Source organism: Schistocerca serialis, chromosome 5, assembly GCF_023864345.2.
Source record: "Schistocerca serialis cubense isolate TAMUIC-IGC-003099 chromosome 5, iqSchSeri2.2, whole genome shotgun sequence".
Classification (NCBI taxonomy): Eukaryota; Metazoa; Arthropoda; class Insecta; order Orthoptera; family Acrididae; genus Schistocerca; species Schistocerca serialis.
In genome coordinates this window covers 558,896,418-558,920,403 of record NC_064642.1, presented here as the reverse complement: position 1 = coordinate 558,920,403, position 23,986 = coordinate 558,896,418, and positions in this window count along the sequence as shown.

The window sequence follows — 23,986 nt, the reverse complement described above, 5'->3', positions numbered from 1 at the left end:
TACATGGGTATTTTAGGTGAACAAGTAGGGTAACTTTGAATCCGTACATCTCGGGAAGGAATAAAGATATCAAAAAATTTTCAATGATTTTCAGAGTAGGGCCTTAGGGCTATGTCGTAAAGATTTCAGCTATTTTATGAGCATAGCCGTCTTGGAATCCTTGGGTCGACTTTGGTACGAAAAATTTTTAAATAACATTTTTGGGGTTTTTTAAGGAACCGCCCATGAACTAATGGGGCCTCCATAAGCCCCTTAAGGCTCACCGGAGACCATACAAAATGCAAAAAGAATCAAACCAATTCGCTCCGGTTGCTTAAGAAAGAAGACATGTGTAATATTCATTGTTTGCCCTGTACTGTAGGATAGTGACATTAAGGCGATCCTTCTTTAGCCCCACAATTGACCCTACCTTTCGGTCACCAATAGAACCAGAAGCATGAGACGCGGAAGAATACCGTTTTTAAGCGCGCAGCGTTTTGGAACATATTATGTATCGCATACTGTCCCTTGCGTATACCGATTACGAGGGTTATTCTTTTTTTATTTTTTCAAGATCCGATCGCTCGCAAAATGGGAACCACAGTGAAAGTCGAAGGTGTTTTATTTTCAACATCTAGCTACACCTCCCAGCTACTTCTCTGCTTTGGCGACGGTCCGACTTAAACATCTGTAGTGGCCATATACCCAGAACGGCATGAGGATTTCCATGGAGCTAGCTGCGCCGACCCACGACGCTGAACTGACTGCTAATTGAATAGGGAGGGAGTCGTGTTAAATAGCACTAGTCCCGCTCACCGTTCTGTACATGACATCAGTGCTAACCAATCAGAAGTATAGTGTGTACTATTAGCATAAAATGTATTACAGTAGTCTACATTACTAAGATTTGGAGAAGAGTTATAGTTAAAAATACATCGTAAAGTTGCTATGAAATAGCTATTCGTCAAACATATAAACTAGTCTAGGCTGCCCTCAGTTATCCGTTCCTTAAAATTCGTGTTGTTCGCAAAGATATATGGAATAGCTGTCAAAGGTTCCTATAGCGATAGAGAGAAGCTACTAGGAAAGATAATCTATATATGTTGAGGGTTGCCGAAGAAACGGTGTCCTCTATCGATGCGACTTTCTGAAAAGCTGGCACAAGGTGCTGTGACGACAGCAAAGACGATCTGTGTAGACGTTAAGGGTTGCCATAAAGACGGCGTCCTCTATCAATGTTGCACGTCAAAAATAAATAGAAAATATAGTAGTGAATATAATAGTCGTTAAAGATTACTCATGGTAATATGAATGGCAGAATAGCGAAACGTGGGGCGTTATTTAACAAGGATCTTGCCTAGTATGTAGGAAGGAAACATAAATACAAAAGGCAGCATAAGAGGTATACAGAGATATACAGCAGATATACAGAGCTCCGCTACATCTTGTGTTAATAATATTATGTAAAGTAATGGTGATGAGGAAATAACCCAGTCATCGACGAACATTACTTTTTAAGAACTGGTTTTGAGGACAACAATTTATCCTATCATTGACTAATAAAAACACCTTACATTGAGAACACTTAGACTGTGTTCTTGATTCCGTATTGTAAGGAACGTAGTTTTCATATTTTACACAATTAGCAATAAAGTCTGGTATGGCATCCAATATTTTGGGTTCAAATTTCATTAAAAGTGTAAACCCCTTCATTTTTCTTTTATGCTGAAAATAACTGGAAAATGTTTCTTGCTGTCACTGCCATATTATGTTGATGATGACATGTGGCGTGGTGTCACTTATTATTCGCTCTGCCTCTAAACTGGTGAGTTAGAATAATTCAAGAAAGTGTTTTGTTTCAGAATCACCAATTTCCTAAGTTGGTGTGTCAATATCGGATGGAGAAATCTTCTTCCAATTTTCTTGCCATGGCCTGTCATGCAGAAACATGAAGCTAAAAATCGTCCGGGACTTACAAGAACATATTTCATACGAAATTTTTCTAAAAATGTTCATTATTTTATGCTTCTAAACATTGATTAGCAAAAATAATCAACCACGAAATAGGTGAAAGAATATGAAGACCAAATTATCACAGTAAACACTCAAAATTAGGCACAGAATGACTCACGTCCAACCGCACGCAACTGAAAAGCGCGAGGACGGCAAGTGATGAGATTCAAACTGCTCTGGAGCCACAAACAATACATCCGAAAAGTTCTGCGATATGTTAACACTATACCAAACTAAGAATAAACGGGGCGCTGCAGTCCTGTGAAGCCCTTAACCAAAGAGAATATTTTATACCTTTTTTTTTATTGTAAGTGGGACTCAGAAGTCCCGTCAGATCATAAAGAGTTTTCGCGTTCCATCAGAACTTGGAAAAAAAGATAATCCTTGTACTTTTACCCAAGAGCACCACGAGGACGATAGTACTAATCTTCTAGATCTTTCCATCGCCATGAATCGACATAGACATGTTTTTTATATTTATCATCATCTTCCGACGTCATTAATCCTTAAGCATCATGTTATATTGCTCACTATGAAAAGGCTTTTTTCGTTCTGCAATAAAAAGATTCGTTAAACTGGCACTACATGCTGATGAAGTGGAAAAGGAACTAAGCCGGTTGCGACATATAGCCCGGAACAACGGCTACCACAGCTTGGTCGTTGATAAAATTTATGATTTGAAGAATCCTGGAAGGAATCAGTTGACACAAAACGAAGTCCTACATAAAAAAATGTACCGTTTCCTTTCTATGGTCAGTCTCATATAGACTCAGCAATCTATTTAAAAAACATAATATACACATCGCTTATAAATCTCAACGCTTTTAATACAAGACATCAGTACAATGCAGGACTTGTATCAAAACGGTGGCGGTGGCATACACAAAATTTATGCTCTGATTGCAAGGACAGCTACATCGCACAAAAGGAAGGCATTAAAAAACGCGATACAACAAATACACAGAATATAAAAGAAAAGAAAACATAGCATATACACTAAATCCACCTTGTAGCCCATATAATACAACATATTCATATGGTGGACAGTATCGAAAGCACATAAGAAACAAGAGTTTCTTAGATATCTCGCTACTCGTTACTGACGTCTTTCTTTAAAATTCCTCCACAAGTTCGTAGCTATATCTAGACTTTGTAAACACGTTTTTGTAAGCAGTTTACGATGTGTCCAAGCTGCGCTAGAGCCCTCTTCCGTTTCCTGTGTTTTAATTTCGTACGCTAGAGGACGTAACTTTATGCTCGGCTGGTATTTAACATATTTATTAAAAAAAACGGACAGACACGTAAAGGCAATTACCCACGATCCTTATTTATGCAAAAAATAGGCCTATTTTTCCGTTTGTCGAGCGCTGTTTTTGTTTCAAAATTACCGGTTTCGGGCAGTGTCGCCCATCTTCAGACAATACGCCGTAGTTACAGAACGAATTAGTGACTTAGTTACTCTGTAACGAAGACATATGATCTGAAGATGGGCGACATTGCCTGAAACCTGTATTTTTATTAAATCTAAAAATTACTTTTATCCTATTACTGGTAAAGCATACAATCTGAAATTTCTGCCATGTCAAAATGTAGCTCTTCTTAAACCTAAAGCATCCCAGTACTTTTAATGTATCGATTTGTACAGTTTTTGTAATCAAGACTCGCTCTTTTTTTTTTACGGTGTCATTGGGGACACAAGTTTTTAAAGCCATCTGACTTACTTTTACATCACTTACTTTTCCTTCTTTGCAGCAGAATGTAACTTATACAGGGTGTCCAAAAAGAAAACACCGACAAATTTCAGCGACAGCTTCCTTGCACACATACACATACACACACACACACACACACACACACACACACACACACACAAATCTAGTAAAGAAGGGCTCTAAAGGGTACCTTAAGATGTGTGAACACTTGTTCAACTTCAGTGCAATGAAACTCATCTCTTCTTCAGCAAACTCTTTCCTTTTCATATTTTGTGAGGAGTAGAATGCACAAAAGAAAGAAAGGAAAATAAAGACTGATAAATATGGACTCTAATATGCATACCTTAAGAGCTATGAGCGCTTGTTCAGTAGAAGAGATATTTTCCATACTAGCGAAATTGAACAAGCGCTCAGAGCTCTTAAAGTATGCATTACAGATACCATGTTTACGAGACATTTTTTCTTGCTTTGGTCAATACTTCCTGCTCCTAAAATATGGAAAGCGAATACCTTGCAGTAGATGAGATCTGTTTCATAGTATCGACTATGAACAACTGCTCATATCTCTTAAGGTATGCATTTCAGAACCTATATTCACTAGACATTTTTTAATTATTTGTGTAGAAGCTTTCACTCAGTTAATACTAGGCAGAAATCAAATCTGCATGTGGAATGCAGTTCCTTGACTCTTGTGCAGAAAGGAGTGCAGTATTCTGCTGCATCCATTTTCAATAAGCTACCACAAGAACTCAAAAATCTTAGCAGTAGCCCAAACACTTTTAAGTCTAAACTGAAGAGTTTCCTCATGGCTCACTCCTTCTATTCTGTCGAGGAGCTCCTGGAAGAGCTAAAAAATTAAGAAAATTCCAGTGTCACATTCTTGATTTTCTTTATTTAAACTAACGACTTGTCGCCTGAATATGTTTCTTATATTTCATTTTATCTGTTTCTACAATCGTGTTATAATTTCATGTATTGACTCGTTCCATGACCATGGAGACTTCTCCTAAATGTGGTCCCACGGAACAATAAATAAATAAATAAAAAATAAATAAATAAAGAAACCTGTCCCTAAGGTTTATACCCTTTATATCGTTTCTCTGCTTATACTGTACGTATCACATGGCTCAAGTGGCTCTGAGCACTATGGGACTTAACTTCTGAGGTCATCAGTCCCCTAGAACTTAGAACTACTTAAACATAACTAACCTAAGGACATCACACACATCTATGCCCGAAGCAGGATTCGAACCTGCGACCGTAGCGGTCGCGCGGTTCCAGACTTCCGTCCGATCACGAACCCACGGCCATCTGGCCATCTCCGCGGCGCGGCGCGGCGCGGCGCGCGACGCCGGCCGCCTGCTTTTTGCGAATACCTCCCACGTGACGGAGCGGGCGGCCCCTCCGCTCCAATCCAATTACAAAACGATCGAGAGGCGATAAAATATCGAGGCCACTGAATTGGTTCCCCGTCTTATGGCGTCATAACTCAGTGGGGCGCCGCGGCCCGGGCGCTAAATGAAAAATACGGAATAATTAGACTTGTATTTGTTTCGCGACCGGAGCGCGTCTCCAGGAGGGAGAGAGGACATATATTGGCGCCGGCCAATTGACAATAAGTCATTACCCGTTCGGCGCGCCGCCATTTTATGGGTTTCGCGCGGCGGTCCGGCGGGGCCGTATTTCACGAGGCAAATAAACATGTCGGGCCGCAGGTATTGCGCACGTTACTTACTCAGCTATCATTACCCTGCGGAGGAGAGGAACGGAGGCTCGGAACGCTTTCTTGAGAACCTCCCCGTGCTGACCGCCAGTATTGAGTGCTCAGGAAGTGGGCCTTTTATGAAAAGCGACCCATCGCTATTCAGAGACAGATGTGGCTCAGGAAGGAGCTTCAAGAAGGCTTTACGAAACTGAAAAAGCGCTATATACACTGAAGTGACAAAGAAACTGGTATAGGCATGCGTATTTAAATACAGAGATATGAAAACAGGCAGAACACGTCGCTGCAGTCGGCAACGCCTATATAAGACAAGTGTCTGGTGCAGTTGTTAGATCGGTTACTGGTGATTCAATGGCAAGCTATCAAGATTTAAGTGAGTTTGAAAGTGGTGCTGTAGTCGACACACGAGCGATGAGACACAGCATCTCCGAGTTAGTGATGAAGTGGGGATTTTCCCGTTCGACCGTTTTAGGAGTGTACCGGGAATATCAGGAATCCGGTAAAACATCAAAACACCGACATCACTGGGGCCGGAAAAAGATCCTGCAAGAACGGGACCAACGACGACTGAACAGAATCGTTCAGTGTGATAGAAGAGCAATACTTCCGAAAATTACTGCAGATTTCAAAAAGAAAAAAAAATGTGTGTGAAATCTTATGGGACTTAACTGCTAAGGTCATCAGTCCCTAAGCTTACACACTACTTAACCTAAATCATTCTAAGGACAAACACAAACACACACACCCATTCCGGAGGGAGGAGTCGAACCTCCGCCGGGACCAGCCGCACAGTCCATGACTGCAGCGCTCCAGACCGCTCGGCTGATCCCGCGCGGTGCTGCAGATTTCAATGGTGGGCCACCAACAAGTGGCAGCGTACGAACCATTCAACGAAACATCATTGATATGGACTTTCGGAGTCGATGGCCCACTCTTGTACCCTTGATGACTCCACGACACAAAGCTTTACGCCTCTCCTGGGCCCGTCAACACCTACATTGGACTGTTGATGACTGCAAACATTTTGCCTTGTCGGACGAGTCTCGTTTCAAATTGTATCGAGGGGATGGACGTTTATGGGTATGAAGATAACATCATGAATCCATGTAACCTGCATGTCAGCAGGGGACTGTTGAAGCTGGTGGAGGTTCTGTAATGGTGTGGAGCGTGTGCTGTTGGAATGATATGGGACCTCTGACTCTGACAGGTGACACTTACGTAAGCATCCTGTCTGATCACCTGAATCCATTCACGTCGATTATGCATTTCGACGGACTTGGGCAATTACAATGCGACATCCCACACGTCGAGATTTGCTACAGAGTGGCTTCAGGAACACTCTTCTGAATTTAAACATTTCCGCTGACCGCCAAACTCCCCATACTTGAACATTAGTGAGCGTATCTGGGATGCCTTGCATCGTACTGTTTAGAAGAGTTCTCCACGCCCTCGTAGTCTTGCGGATTTATGGACAGCCCTGCAGGATTCATAATGTCAGTTCCCTCCAGCACTACTTCAGACATTAGTCGAGTCCATGCCACGTTATGTTGCGGCTGTTCTGCGTGCTTGCGAGGGTCCTAAAAGATATTAGGCAGGTGTACCAGTTTCTTTGGCTCTTCTGTGTATAAGAAGCGATCTGAAAGATTCCTTTCAAAGGCTGTACAGTCCCGAATCGGTATGAGAATCAGGCAAAATCGCCTTGAGCACTGAGGCAATCATCCTAACGACACACCAGCTTGAAGGTATCCGTTTGGTAAAACACTGTGTCATGCTGCATGAGGAAGTATGGTTGTCCCTTCAGAGCCTTTCTGAAGTGACCGAAGGTGTGATAATCGCGTGCGAAGAGATCGGGACTACAGGGCGAGTGCTCGAGTCATCCCCACTCCTGTATCGGCCGGTGTCCTGTATCGAATTGCGACCAGCACAGAACTTGGCACACCATTCCACAACGGTGGTTTTCGATAAATGTGCTGCCCCATACATATTCTTCATTCTCTGATTGGTGTCTACCGGCGTTTGTTGTCGGCTTCCGAGAAAAGAATGACAGCGCTTTGGTCCTATTAGAGGCATTAGGTAATAACGTCTCCACAGCTCACATTCCCGTATTTACCACACACGCGTCGGAAAGACCGAATGCCACACTAATCCGTTGCCTATATGTCGATAGTATGTAAGCATCCGGGTTGGAGTCGCTTTACATTGCATTTATGCTGAAGCAAGGCCCTCAAACGGAAACTTTTTATCGCCCTTTTGTACATCGTGATACTGAAGAGGTTAGGGAAGGAAAGTTCTGGAGACCCGTATCAACTCAAAAGCATAAGGAGGAGGTTAGACGTTAATGGTGAGGCCTCCGACAGTACAACTGGTTTCCGAAGATCTGGTTTGCTTATTACGACTGTACTCGGAACAATAATTTCCACTAGTGTGTTGGCTACAACCTTATGATTTGTAATGTAGTATCTTAATTTGTATCTTGGAGGTTCATTCAGTGTAGAAAGGAAAAAAAAACAGTTGGATTTCTTTCAGTTTGCTGTACGTATCATGTAGAAGACTGTTTACTCCTGGATAAAGCATTTTGGTAATTTGTCAGAGATAATCTTTATGTTTCTTGACTGACTCGTAAATATTCATTTTTCTCTATTTCCTTTTAAGAATTTTTTCAAGCGGGTAATGCTTGGGGATATACATTGATGAGCCAAAGAAACTGGTACACATGCCTAACATCGTGTAGGGCCCCCGTGAGCACGCAGAAGTGCCGTAACACGACGTGGCATAGACTCGACTAATGTCTCAAGTAATGTTGGAGGGAATTGACACTATGAAACCTGCGCGCTGCACGGATGTCCATAAATCCGTAAGAGTAGGGGAGGCTGGAGATCTCTTCTGAACAGCACGTTGCAAGGCATCCCAGATAGGTTCAATAACGTTCAGGTCTGGGAAGTTTGGTAGCCAGCGGAAGTGTTTAAATTCAGAAGAGTGTTCTGGACGTCCTGATGGAATTGCCCAAGTCCGTCGGAATGCACAGTGGACGTGAATGGATGTAGGTGATCAGATAGGATGCTTACGTAAGTGTCACCTGTCAGAGCCAGGGGTCCCGTAGCACTCCAACTGCACACGCTCCACACCATTACAGAACCTCGAGCTGCTTGAACAATCCCCTGCTGACGAGCAGGGTCATGGATTCACGAGGTTGTCTCCACACCTGTACATATCCCTCGATACAATTTGAAACGAGACTCATCCGACCAGGCAACATGTTTCCATCATCAACAGTCCAATGTCGCTGTTGGGTCCAAGCGAAGCGTAAAGCTTTCTGTCGTGCAGTCATCAAGGGTACACGAGCGGGCCTTCGACTCCGGAAGCCCATATAGATGATGTTTCGTTGATGGATCAGCATTGAAATCTGCAGCAATTTGTGGAAGGGTTGCACTTCTACCACAATGAACGATTCTCTTCAGTCGTCGTTGGTCCCGTTCTTGCAGGATTTTTTTCCGGCTGCAGTGATGTCGGAGTTTTGATGTTTTGCCGGATACCTGATATTCACGGTACACCCGTAAAATGGTCGTACGGGAAAATCCCCACTTCATCGCTTACTCGGAGATGCTGTGTCCCATCGCCCGTGCGCCGACTATAACACCACGTTCAAACTCACTTAAATTCAGATAACCTGCCATTGTAGGAGTAGTAATAGATCTAACAACTGCTCCCGACACTTGTTGTCTTAAATAGGAGTTGCCGACCGCAGTGCCTTGTTCTGCCTGTTTACATATCTCTGTATTTGAATACGCATGCCTATACTAGTTTTCTTTGGCGCTTCAGTGTATTTTTCTTTCAAGAGAGGAAAACACTTCATTTTTATAAGTGTAAAAACACAGGGTGATTACGTGATGATGTTACAAACTTTCAGGTAAGATGGAGAAGGGAATGTATCACTTTGAGGTAAGGGATCCTGTTCCGGGAACGATCAAGTCTTCTGATACTTGACAGTAGAATATCGATATGTTGTTGATGAGATTATAGGGTAGGTAACTTTCAGAAGTGGTAGTATGGACCAAAATAAGAAACAAAAGTCTAGTAAACATGGGCTCTAAAGTGCATACCTTAAGAGATAGGGGCACTGGGTCGGTCAAAGAGATGTGTTTCACATTATTGAAGATGAAGACGTGCTCATAGGTCTTCATATGTGCATCTTAGAGCCCATATTTACTAGACATATTTTGCTTGCTTTGATCTGGACCACGATCTGTAACCACAAATTGGTGCGTTTACCAGTTTGCATCATCCCTGAACTTTTTGCTTTTGCTTGTGCCTTTATCCCGTGGTTCGCAGGGTCGGCATGGTTAGATAAGGATTTGGTATGGTTAATGTTAAGGGGTGGCCAGATTCACTCCCTGCCGCCACCCCATACCCCCGGGACGGAATTAGTGTATCCCAGCTGTCTGCGTCTGGAGTGTGGTGTCACCGCCAGACACCACACTTGCTAGGTGGTAGCCTTTAAATCGGCCGCGGTCCATTAGTATACGTCGGACCCGCGTGTCGCCACTGTCAGTGATTGCAGACCGAGCGCCGCCACACGGCAGGTCTAGAGAGACGTCCTAGCACTCGCCCCAGTTGTACAGCAGACTTTGCTAGCGATGCTACACTGACAAATACGCTCTCATTTGCCGAGACGATAGTTAGCATAGCCTTCAGCTACGTCATTTGCTACGACCTAGCAAGGCGCCATTACCAGTTTATATTGAGATTGTTATTAATGTATCAACAAGAGCGATGTTCTCCAATTATAGATTAAAGTTAAGTATTACATCAACTACGTACTTTATTTGCTACTATAAATTCCCTTAACTGTTCCAGACCTCACGCCAGTCTGCGTGAGCTTAATGCGTGCCTTTCGGCTTCCTCCAAACTCCGTGAATTGGCTCCTGCCAATTCACAACATAGAGTAATCTATGGAATAGTGCGAACGTGTTGAGATGTCTGCGAGTCGTGTAACTGTGGCGGGACGTGGGGACCAGCCAGGTATTCACTTAGGGGGATGTGGAAAACCTCCTAAAAACCACATCCAGGTTGGCCGGCACACCGGCCCTCGTCGTTAATCTGCCGCCCGGATTCGATCCGGGGCCGGCGAGCCTACCCGAGCCGAGGAAGCAGCACATTAGCGCTCTCGGCTAATCTGACGGGTGCATCATCCGTGAACATTTGTAACATTATCACGGAATCACCCATTGTAAACGTTGTATTTCATTACCGGCTGGAGTATCTCACAGGTTGGGTCCGGCTGCGTAGATGACAGGCGTACACTGGCCGCTATCCTTGCGGATATGTTAGGGCTGTGTCGTATGTGTACGAGGTGTGATCAAAAAGTAACAGGAATTTTTAGTTTCACGAGCTTTATACAACCGATTCTCAAATTGTTTTTTTATCTTCTTGGCACACATGTTCCTGGTGTATGTTTGCTTTTTCAGCAGTTTTGAATATTTAGTTTATTGTTGACAGTCGGAAAATTTATACGTGTTTTCGAGTTCTCGGCGTATTTTTACTTTCGAAAAAGATGTAACAAAGAATTTTCATTAACTTTTGCTTGAGAAATGGTATAAATTGCAGCACCACATTCCAGATGTTGACTGTCGCTTTTGGCGAATCTACTATAAGACAGCCGGCCGGAGTGGCCGTGCGGTTCTAGGCGCTACAGTCTGGAACCGAGCGACCGCTACGGTCGCAGGTTCGAATCCTGCCTCGGGCATGGATGTGTGTGATGTCCTTAGGTTAGTTAGGTTTAATTAGTTCTAAGTTCTAGGCGACTGATGACCTCAGAAGTTAAGTCGCATAGTGCTCAGAGCCATTTGAACCATTTTTACTATAAGATAACTGTTTACGAGTGGCATAAATGTTTCAAAGCCGGTCGAGAATACGTTAAAAACGACGACTGCCCTGTACACCCCAGCACATCAATTATAGATGACAATGTCGAAGAAATAAAGAAAACGATTCTGGAAAATCGCCGATTCACCATCAGAGAGTTTGCTGACGATGTCAGCATATCCTTTGGCACATCTCAAGTAGTTTTCCATTTGTTTTGGGCATGAAACGTGTAGTAGCAAAATTTGTTCCGTAGTCGCTGAATTTAGGCGAAAAACGGCGTCGCGTAGACATCGCTGAATCAAGTCGACAGCAATCAAGAACTTCTAAAGATGGTGACGAAACATGGGTATAACGTCGAAACGAAGGCCCAGTCGTCCCAGTGGAAACTAGCTGAAGAGCCAAGACCGAAAAAATTTCGAAAGTTCGATCACATATGAAGGTTCTTCTGACTGGTTTCTCCAATGCAGTGGTATGGTGCATCATGAATTCCTGCCCTATGGTCGTAGGGTCAATAAGGAATACTACGTGGAAGCTATGTGCCTTTTGCGTGAAGTAATCTGAAGAGGACGACCAGAACTGTGGCAAAAGCACTCGTGGAAATTGCATCACGATAATGTTCCCGCTCACACGTCAATGCTTTTCGTTGATTTTTCGTCAAAGAAAAAAGCACCGTTACGTTGCCTCAGCCACTGTATTTGCCGGATATGGCCCCCTGCGACTTCTTTCTACTCCCGACGCTGAAGAGAAGATCGTTGTTTTGCCGCCATTTGATGACGTAACAACAGATTCGCTGAAGATGCTGAACACCATGATGAAAAGTGAGTTCTGGAAGTGCTTCCAAGAATGGAAAAAGCGCTGGCACAATGGCAATCTGAGGGCGATTACGCTGAAGGAGACAAAGTTGACATTGACGAATAAATAAAGATTCTTACGGAAAACAAAAATTGCCATTACTTTTTTATCACACCTTGTCCAGTGTAAATGAGTGTAATGAACTTGTGTACAGTGTGATGTTATGTTTGTGTTGTATGGTGATGATGATGATGATGGTGATGACAGAAGGTAGAGGGTGAAACCCGGTACCAGCACACAGTCTGTTCCTCTAGAATACCACGAAAGGGGGGGGGGGGGGAGGGCGTCAACGTTAACACACCAAACCGACGAGCGGATCACCATCAGCAGTGTCACACTTCATGAGAAACTGCGGAGAAGAAAAATGTTCAGATGTATGTGACATCTTATGGGACTTAACTGCTAAGGTCATCAGTCTCTAAGCTTACACACTACTTAACCTACATTATCCTAAGGACAAACACACACATCCATACCCGAGGGAGGACTCTAACCTCCGCCGGGACCAGCCGCACAGTCCATGACTGCAGCGCCTTAGACCGCTCGGCTAATCTTGAAACTGCGGAGAAGTTTGGAATTTAAGCCAAGACACTGGCGCGAAGGCTGGTGATCAGGAACTTTACACCACCATCTCTCCTTCCCTCGCTGGCCAAGTACTTACATAGAAAATTTCGTACTTATACAGAAAATTTCGTACTTATACAGAAAATTTCATCCACGACTGGAACTCGAACCGGTTTACCTCCGAGGCGAGCGCCAGCAGACAGTCGCGCGTTAGCGACCCTGGCTGCGGAGGCACGATGTTTTATGATTCTATCGAAACAATGTAATTTATTGGTATCACCATTCCAGACGTTATACATGACGGTACATAATTTCATTGCTTGTTTACCTGACCACTACTTAACATGATGTGAAGTATTTTCCTCATAGTATGACATATTACGTGATATACACTAGTTTTTCATTACTTTTCAGTCTTTTATAATGGGTTTTGCAGTATGGAATAGAGTAGTCATTCATGAAAATAGTACTCCGGAAAGAAGTTGTATATTGATGCATAATAATCGCCATGCTTGGTGGCTTACAAGGTTGGGAGCCACGCGGGGTAGCCGCGCTGTCTTAGGCGCCTTGATACGGTTTGCAGGACTCCCCCCGTCGGAGGTTCGAGTCCTTCCTCGGGCATGGGTGTGTGTGTGTGTTGTCCTTAGCGTAAGTTAGTTTAAGTTAGATTAAGTAGTGTGTAAGCCTAGGGCAGATGACCGCAGCAGTTTGCTCCCAAAGGAACTTACCACAAATTTCCAAAAATTTTCCAAAAATTAGCCTTGATAAGAATACTGCCCCCAGTTATTTCACTATAGAAGCAAAATAAGGTTGCTAAATTTATTATACACCGTAAAGGAAGTAGATCGGTGTAATACTGGAAGAAATATGCGTGTAGTGAGACTTCATCTCTCAATCAGCTAAGAATGAAGCACAGAAGAATAAGCACAGAGTAGCCATATTTTTCTGGCGCATGAGCTGACCTAGAAATCACGCACCAATGCACACGTAAACTATTGTCCAAAGCTGCATTACCCTTCTAACATCAAAGCTCATTCTACTCTCTCGTATCCTCATTACCCAAGTTGAAGGCAAATGTTTCAAAAATCAAATGGCTCTAGGCACTATGGGACTTAACATCTGAGGTCATCATTCCCCCAGACTTGGAACTACTTAAACCTAACTAACCTAAGGACATCCACGCCCGAGGCAGGATTAGAACCTGCGACCGTAGCAGCAGCGCGGTTCCGGACTGAAGCGCCTAGAACCGCTCAGCCACAGTGGCCGGCCCACAAATGTTTCAGAAAACAGGTCTTTTAGCATGGTTCATAAAATGAGAGCAGTTTGTCGGCTGAAGCAAAAACGTCGTACGGAAGCCAGGGCACTGAAGTTGCTAACGTTACTAGTAAAATCAGAAGCAGAAATTTGCAGTTTCCAGAATTACTATCACTTAGCAGAACGACGACTTAAACGCCGGAGACGTGTTAATTTATACAGGGTAGGTTTTAAATAAGTGTAAAAATTCTTACGTGATGTCCTCTATTAAAGCACCGAGATGCAAATATTTTTACCGTATCTCTTAGAAAATAGCGCTACAACTGAATCACTGGAATCGCGCAATAAGGAGCAATACTCTGGAACCCTCGTATTCTTGCGCGAGGGAGAAGTCTAGGAGCACGATAGCCGTACGAGGGGGCAACGTGAACGACGATATTTACATCGCTGCCTGATCGTGCGCTTCACAAATTCCTACACTCTTTTGATGTAATAAGAGCAGCTTGTATAGCGAAAGCGTGGGACGACGAAACTTGCGAGACAGGGAACGAAAGCAGAGCAGGCGTGCTGGATTGAAAGCTATTTGTTTCGTTCAGTGGTCAACCTGCGTGTTTGTTTCGGGTGGATTGAGGTGCATTCCGCTCTTAAGTCTGGACGGAAAACAGGAGAGCAAGATTGTAGTTTAACGTCCCGCTAAAGACAAACTCATTAAAAATGAAGCAGACGATCCGAGTAGGAAAGTTAAGGAAGGAAATAAGTCCTGACGTATGCAAAGAAAACATCCTGGCATTTGCCGTAAGCCATTTAGGAAGACCATGGACAATCTGTACTTGGATGGCCTAATGGGAATTGGAATCGTTCAGCTCAAGGACGTGTGTTATAAAACTCTGGTAGGAATGTGTGCTGTCTGAATGTACACTCTAAGGAAAAAAAATACGCACCATGAAGGAGTTCTGAAAATTTGTCACAAATTCATATTCATACAGGTTGTTGTTATTGTTGTTGTGGTCTTCAGTCCAGAGACCAGTTAGATGCAGCTCTCCGTGCTACTGCATCCTCTGCAAGCTTCTTCGTCTCCCAGTACATACTGCAACTTACATCCTTCTGAATCTGCTTAGTGTGTTCATATCTTGGTCTCCCTCTACGATTTTTACCCTCCACACTGCCCTCCAATACTGAATTAGTGATCCCTTGTGTTGTGACTTGGCAAGACAGCCAAGCCACTAGGAGAGGAAGCCGAAAGGCACGCGTTTAAGCTCACGCACGCTGGCGTGAGGTCTGGAACAGGTAAGGGAATTTATAGTATCAAAGAACGTAAGTAACTACTGGAATACTTAACTTTAATTCATAATTGGTGAACATCGGTCTGACGGTACATGTATCACAAGATAAATAGCAAATGATAATGGCGCCTTGCTAGGTCGTAGCAAATGACGTAGCTGAAGGCTATGCTAACTATCATCTCGGCAAATGAGAGCGTAATTTGTCAGTGAACCATCGCTAGCAAAGTCGGCTGTACAACTGGGGCGAGTGCTAGGACGTCTCTCTAGACCTGCCGTGTGGCGGCGCTCGGTCTGCAATCACTGATAGTGGCGACACGCGGGTCCGACGTATACTACCGGACCGCGGCCGATTTAAAGGCTACCACCTAGCAAGTGTGGTGTCTGGCGGTGACACCACACCTTGATGCTTCAGAACATGTCCTACCAACCGATCACTCCTTCTAGTCAAGGTGTGCCACAAATTTCTCTTCTCTCTATTGAATACCTCCTTATTAGTTATGTGGTCTACCCATCTAATCTTCAGCATTCTTCTGTAGCACCACATTTCGAAACTTTCTATTCTCTTCTTGTCCAAACTATTTATCGTCCATGTTTCACTTCAATACAGAGCTACACTCCATACAAATACTTTCAGAAACGACTTCCTAACACTTAAATCTATACTTGATGTTAACAAATTTCTCTTCTTCAGAAACGCTTTCTTTGCCATTGCCAGTCTACATTTTATATCCTCTCTACTTCGACCATCATCAGTTATTTTGCTCCCCAAAATAGCAAAACTCGTTTGCTACTTTAACTGTCTCATTTCCTAATCAAATTCCCTCCGCATCGCCCGACTTAATTCGACTACATTCCATTATCCTCGTTTTGCTTTTGTTGATGTTCATATTATATCCTCCTTTCAAGACATTGTCCATTTCATTCAATTGCTCTCCCAGGTCCTTTGCTGTCTCTGACAGAATTACAATGTCATCGGCGAACCTCAAAGTTTTTATTTCTTCTCCATGGATTTTAATTCCTACTCCGAATTTTTCTATTGTTTCCTTTACTGCTTGCTCAATATACAAATTGAATAACATCGGGGAGAGGCTACAACCCTGTCTCACTCCCTTCCCAACCACTGCTTCCCTTTCATGTCCCTCTACTCTTATAACTGCCTTCTCGTTTCTGTACAAATTGTAAATAGCCTTTCGCTCCCTGTATTTTACGCCTTCCACCTTCAGAATTCGACAGAGTATTCCAGTCAACATTGTCAAAAGCTTTCTCTAAGTCTACAAATGCTAGAAACTTAGGTTTTCCTTTCCTTAATGTATTTTCTAAGATTAGTCGTAGGGTCAGTATTGCCTCACGTGCTCCAACATTTCTACGGAATCCAAACTGATTTTCCCCGAGGTCGGCTTCTACCAGTTTTTCCATTCGTCTGGCCGTGGCTTATTAAACTGATAGTTCGGTAATTTACACATCTGTCAACACCTGCTTTCTTTGGGATTAGAATTATTATATTTTTCTTGAAGTCTGAGTGTATTTCGCCTGTCTCACACATATTGCTCACCAGATGGTATTCATACAGGTATCGCTGGCAAATGCGAAATTGTGGGCCTTGACGGCCGATGGATGAATGTGTGACGTTGCAGCGCAGTTTCACAGCGCAGCTGGCAAGCGCAGTAAACAGTGGACACGTAGATACCAGGGCATAAAAGCCTTCGCAAATTTCATTCCGTACACTCAGTTGGACAGCAACTATGTGTCGCAGACAAGCACATGAAGAACATACGCAGATGTCAGCATTTGAGAAAGGACATGTAGCTCGGCTTTAAGAAGCCGGCTGGAATAATTGGCGAATCGCTCGACATTTGAGTAGGAGCAATGCCACTCTTCGACGATGTTGGCGGGAGTGGGTAAGCTATGGTCGAACACATCGTCATGAAGGAAGCGGTCGGCCTAGAGAGACGACAGAGAGTGAGGACCGAGAAATCGTCAAAGAGGCACTCAGAGACCCGGATCCATCACTATCATCGATCCGAATTGCAACTGGTGCTTCAGTGACCACAAGAACTGCAAATAGGTGGTTCACAGAATGGGGCTGAACACACAATGCCCCCTGCGCCGACTAATATCGACCTCTGTACACCAACAAGTCCGTTTGCGTCGGTGTCAGGTTTTTCTATAATGAGTAAATTCAGTAGCTAAAGAGCAGTGCAGGATTCTCGCTAGTGATGATTTCAGTATCGTTTTACGTGTTATTATTATTATTATTATTGTTATTATTATTGTCACTATTAGCGGCAGCAGCGCAGCAGTACAAGTATTATTAACTTTATTAGTTCATTGTCACGATAGACACTCATATTATTTTAATACTACTTGCATCTTAAGACTGTTGTTTCTTAAGTAATTATAACGTAAAAAAAGAGAGTGTATGTGTGAAATCCTGTTCCGACGTAAGACAAGAGCTGATGCCCCTAATTAGATCAGGTTAAATAAATAAATAAATTTAAATGGACCCGAATTTGGTGCTTAATCGATCAGAGTGCACTTCATGTATCATGGGCTCAGTTAATTTTCTCGATTCTTTTCGTTATGCTTCGCGAGATGGCTTTGATGATGCGTTTAATAATGGAAAGCGGTGAACTTTGCAATCGAATCTTTGGGTGTGAGTAATTTGCCCACCCATATTGCGATTCCTTAGACCACAAAACATAGCTGACTAACAAATAATCTCTATGTTATTATAGTTTGCTACTATGGAACCGCAGGGTTAGTGTTCTGATGTGTGTTCCATGTAAATGCGATCTCAAGAACACGCTCCATCTATTAAATAAATCTTAATAATGCATGGATGTGTGTGATGTCCTAAGGTTAGTTAGGCTTAAGTAGTTCTAAGTTCTAGGGGACTGATGACCACAGCAGTTAAGTCCCATAGTGCTCAGAGCCATTTAATAATGCAACTAATTAGTTAATTAAACTTCATCCCATGTTAATAATAGCACAATTTTCCCTTTCCTGTAATGTCTAACCACAAGCAGCTTGAGAAAGAAGATTGCTAAGTATGTTTAGTAATATCCAAACCCTGATCGGTCGCTCTGGAGTTCACTAAGTAAAATGCCGCTGCGCATTTTTCTTTTTACTAGGACTAATTAATATTCATGGAACTTAAGACGATTTGGCACTGAGGGTGGAATATATAGTGTTAAGCACTGTACCTGTATAGCATTGCTGAGCTACCCGAAGTCTCCGTTATAAGTGAACTTCGTTATAACGCGAAGTGTGAACGCTTAATTCGTGAACAACTGAATTAAAAGTGCCGATGTAGTAGCTGGTATTTTATATACATTGTTGCAGCTCTTACGAAACTCAGGAACTCTATTGTCGATGACGAAGTCGGCAACAACTTCATAGGATTTATTTTTAAAACCTCTCTGGCCTCAGTAATTCTTCTCTCATTCTTGTGGTTGGTCTCCGTTTTTTTTTTTCTTTTTAATAAATTGAGGAATTTGCTACCATACAAGCTTGTAGCATGTAAAGCTGTCATCAGCGCGATGCCAGTTTTGAGCATCACAGTGCTTGATTAAGCATGATCTTATTGGATGTTATGTGGTCCTTGGATTCATCCTACCTGTGAACTGGCTTATCCAGCCTGTTATAAGTGAACATAAAGTTTAATGTGTAGCTCGAACCACGGAGCACATCGGCATTTTTCACGTTAACAGATGTTGCCAGAGGTGAAAGAAGTGACACATGGCAGACAAAAATTCTTTGACTGACCGGGATTCGAACTCCAAACATTCAGATTTGTAGTCATGTACTAATCACGGAGACACTGGGCCAACACTTTTGTAGCAAAAATTGATGACGTGGTGCAACGATACTCACAGAGTGTCGCTGGAGATGGATCTGTGTTCTGATATCGGTCCGGCATAACGAAACTTTAAAAATAAATCCCATGCAGCCGGGGACGACTTCTAGTCATCAAGAACGAAATTGTTGACAGTATACTGCAACATTAATTTCGCTCTGATGGCGATGACGCGTAGGTTACGGACTCTGCGAGAGATTGGAGGCCTTAGGATAGCGCCCTGACCTATGACGTCAGGAGTTCATGGATACTGGTTGTAGGGTAGGAGCATCCAAGGAGCGTACATGTCACTCAGTGCCGTCTGAAGTCTTTTCAGCAGAGTTAATGTCAGGTGATTTGCCGTGCAGCATCCTTACATCAGTGAGTGGGTCCAGATTTTCTCAAATCGTTCTGATACAACAAGTGTGTATTTGGATGGTGCCTCGTCTTGCTGAAAGTGCAATGTACTTGCTGGGCCCTGGAGTAGAGAAAAACCTATGTAGGTGATCAGACAGTAAGTTCCTGTGTAGACCGCCAGCCAGACACAGAAGGCCTACATCTCAAGGTTTCTGTTCATTCTAACGTGAACATTTCAAGAGGTCGCCCCAGTTTTTAAAAGTATCTTCGACTTTGAATCTATCCGTAATAGATAAAGTGAAAGACTAAGAGAACAAGATCCGAGACATTTGAGCGCTGTGCAGTCTACCACTGTAACAAGTATCTGTGGAGGTACTTCCGTCATGTTAGCGGCGAACATACCTTCATTGCTGTGTTTCTGCCGCATTTCACGCCGTCCTATCCATCAGTTATATTCCATTTCTCCCAACATTTTTCGAAACAGTCGGATATAAACTAGTCGGCGCTCTGCTTTACTTACAGAAAAACAACGTCATCTTCTGCTGAAATGTGAAACCTCTTTGCAGATCTTGCATTTTACGTGGGGGTCAAACATTTCTTTTTAATGTTGACATATTAAAATTACAAATTTTCTTCGAATCCTCAATGTCCTACATCTGCTATATCCTCTGCAAGCCACTGAATAGTTCGTGAAGGAGGGTACTTCGCCTCAGTATTCAGCGATATTCCGCCCTATTCCAGCCGCGTATTGCTCAAGGCAAAGTCTGTGTCTGTACGACTCATAATCTCAGTTATCTTGTTTTATCATGATACTTACACACCTACATTCATATCTGCAAAACACTGCGAAGTGCATGGCAGAAGTTACTTCCTGTTGTACCAGTTATTAAGGTTTCTCCCCTCTCCACTCATGTGTGAAGTGCGTGAAAAATGATTGCTTGAGCTCGCCTTTACGCACTGGAGCTATCATAATTTTGTTTTCACTATCCCTACAGGAGCGAGACGTGAGGGGTAGCAGTATATTTCTAGATTCGTCACTAAAAGCTGGTTCCTGAAACTTTGTAAGTAGACTTTAGTGGGATGATTGACGTCTATCATCAAGCGTCTATCCGTTCAGTTTTTAAAATACGAGTATATGCGTTACGCTCTCTCATGGTTCAAATGGCTCTGAGCACTATGGGACTTAACATCTGAGGTCATAAGTCCCCTAGAACTTAGAACTACGTAAACCTAACCTAACCTAAGGACATCACACACATCCATGGCCGAGGCAGGATTCGAACCTGCGACCATAGCGGTCGCGTGGTTACAGACTGAAGCGCCTAGAACCGCTCGGCCATAACGGCCGGCTCTCATAGGTCAAACAGTTCTTCTATATTCGTTCACAATTTCTTGTTTGGTACGGTCCCACATAAATGAGCAGTATTCTCGAATGGACCACAGGAGTGTTCTGTAAACAATCGCCTTTGTAGACCGACTGCGCTTTACTAATATCTTATCTGTGAACCGAAATGTGACACCCGCCTTACCTACGGCTGGACCTATACGATTCTATATGATAGTGGCAGCGTAGTTGTCGCATAGTCTCCCTCGTATTCCAGTTCTCTAAATAAATCCAACAGGGTTTCTCAAGTGTTACGTCGTCTTTCTTCAAAAATTCTCGTTCACGGTCCCTCAGCATCTCTGTCCTGCTACCATATGGACTACGTGTACTTAGCAATGCGTCTCTGGATATGTTTTCTGTCCGCTGTCATGCCAATTTGATGAGGACGCCAATCACTAGAACAGTACTCTAGAACTGGTCGCACTAGCCTGTTGTACTCGTATATAATATTCTTTAAACACGCACTGTACAGGATGTTCACAAAGTTCCAGAAGCACTTCAAAAAATCATAACATAGTGATCGTCGTTTATTGTAAAACGTTTAGCAGCTATCAAAGCCCGTTTCTTTGTCCTCTGTCAGAGATTTGACTTGCAGAGCATCAAATGGTGACAAACGAGGAGAAGGTGCAATGTGTTATCTGGTATGCAGACTCCAGATCTCTGACAATGGTTCTGCAGAATTAGCGATGCCAGTATACGATGGTACCACCGGCAAAAGTAAGCATAATGAGGTTTTCAAAAACGTTAAAGACACATGCAGTATCAAAGACTTTCCTTTTCGTCACCTTGTGTCTCAAGCACATTGTAAATGAGATTAATCTTATCCGCGACCGCTACGGTCGCAGGTTCGAATCCTGCCTAGGGCATCGATGTGTGTGATGTCCTTAGGTTAGTTAGGTTTAAGTAGTTCTAAATTCTAGGGGACTGATGACCTCAGATGTTAAGTCCCATAGTGCCCAGAGCCATTTGAGTCATTAATCTTATCCGTTACGGATATGTTAGAACCCGTGACAGTTAATTGAATGTAAGTACATAATACTGCGACCAGTCACTTTTTTGAATATTTATTTATTGTTCGAACCTTTTCAGGTTCATCTTCAGATGGTTTCTGGAAGTAACGTAATTATTTCTAGCCTAATGCTGGGTTCAAATGGTTCAAATGGCTCTGAGCACTATGGGACCTAACATCTGACGTCATCAGTCCCCTAGAACTTATAACTACTTAAACCAAACTAACCTAAGGACATCACACACATCCATGGCCGACGCAGGATTCGAACCTGCGGCCGTAGCGGTCGCGCGGTTCCAGACTGAAGCGCCTAGAACCGATCGGCCACAACGGCCGGCCTAATGCTGGGTACTGGCTCTGCGACAAGAAGGTGGAGCACGCTTTAATGTATCGCCATGACTATTGTTTATCTGTCGATATGGATGTAATTTTGTTTTTTACGTACTGCGACGGTATGGGCGGCTTTTTGTCGTTAGTGTCCATCTGACTGTTTCCATTTTGATAGCAAGTTGGTATATCACTTCACACACTTTTACATATTCTATATTAATTTACATTGTGGCCGTGAAACTTCTCCAGCTTCCATCGCGTGCTATACTACTGTTGCTTGTAACAAAGATCTTGGAAAAAAGATATGGCATAAGCCTACTTTGCACAGAGACGTAATTTGTTTTTGTTTACATGTATTAAAGTCGACATAAGGGCAAATATTTTAATCAAACTTCCGATAACATGAAAGCACAAAATAAAATAAATAAATGTATGAATTACTAGAAGAACAAACTTCAAGTGATCTGGTGTCTTATTTCTATTCGTATATTAAAGTGTAATACAGTTAGTTGAGCAAATATTTTAATCTAGATTGGCGCTAACATGAATGCCCAGGAATAAAATAATACGCAGTTGTTGTATTTGCAATGAGATACAGTTGTTTCTATGGTGATACATTAAAGCGTGTTCCATCCTCTTGTCACGGAGCCAGCATCCAGCATTCTGTTAGAAATAATGATGTAACTTGCAGAAACCATCTGAAGATGAACCTGAAAAGGTTCGAAAACCGGTTCATGGAATAAGAAATAATTATTCAACAAAGCGACTGGTTGCAGTTTTATATATTTATATTGTAAATATAATATGAACGTAGTATAAATTTCATATAAAGAAAGGAAGCAAAATCAAACAGAGTAAATACAAAACAGGAACATATCATGAATATTACGCAATTATATCAAAATGATGGGTCTACTTCGCGAAAAAGTCTAGTTTTACTTAAAAAATGTTTTTACAAGATTAATAATAGGTTAGTGGTGGCTTGTGATTTCTCATGCAGCTACACTAAAGCTCTACAGAAACTAGTATAGGCATGCATATTGAAATACAGAGATATGTAAACAGGTAGAATACGGCGCTGCGGTCGACAACGCCTATAAAAGAAAACTAGTGTCTGTCGCAGTTGTTTGGTCGGTTAATGCAGCTACAATGGCAGATTATCAAGATTTCAGGGAATTTGAACGTGGTGTTACACGAACGATCGAACACAACATGTTCGAGTTAACGAAGAAGTCGGGATATTCACATACGACCATGTAACGAGTATACTGTAAATAGCAGGAATCCGATAAAAAATCTAATCTCCGACATCGCTGCGGGCGGAAAAAGATTCTACAAGAACAGGACCAACGAAACATCATCGATATGGGCTTTCGAAGCCGAAGGCCCACTCGAGTACCCCTATGACTGCACGGCACAAAGATTTACGCCTCGCCTGGGCCCGTCAACGCCGACATTAGACTGTTGAAGACTGGAAACATGTTGCCTGCTCGGACGAGTCTCACTCCAGATTGTATCGAGCGGATGGGCGTGTACGGGCATGGCAACCTCATGAGTCTATGGACCCTGCATGTCAGCAGGGGACTGTTCAAGCTGGTGGAGGCTCTGTAATGGTGTGGGGCGTGTGCAGTTGGAGTGATATGGGACCCCTGACTCTGAGAGGTGACACGTAAGCATCCTGTCCGATCACCTGCATCCATTCACGTCCGTTGTGCATTTCGACGGACTTGGGCAATTCCAGCAGGACGATGCGATACCCCACCCTTGAACATTATTGAGCATATCTGGGATGCCTTGCAGCGTGCTGTTCAGAAGAGATCTCCACCCCA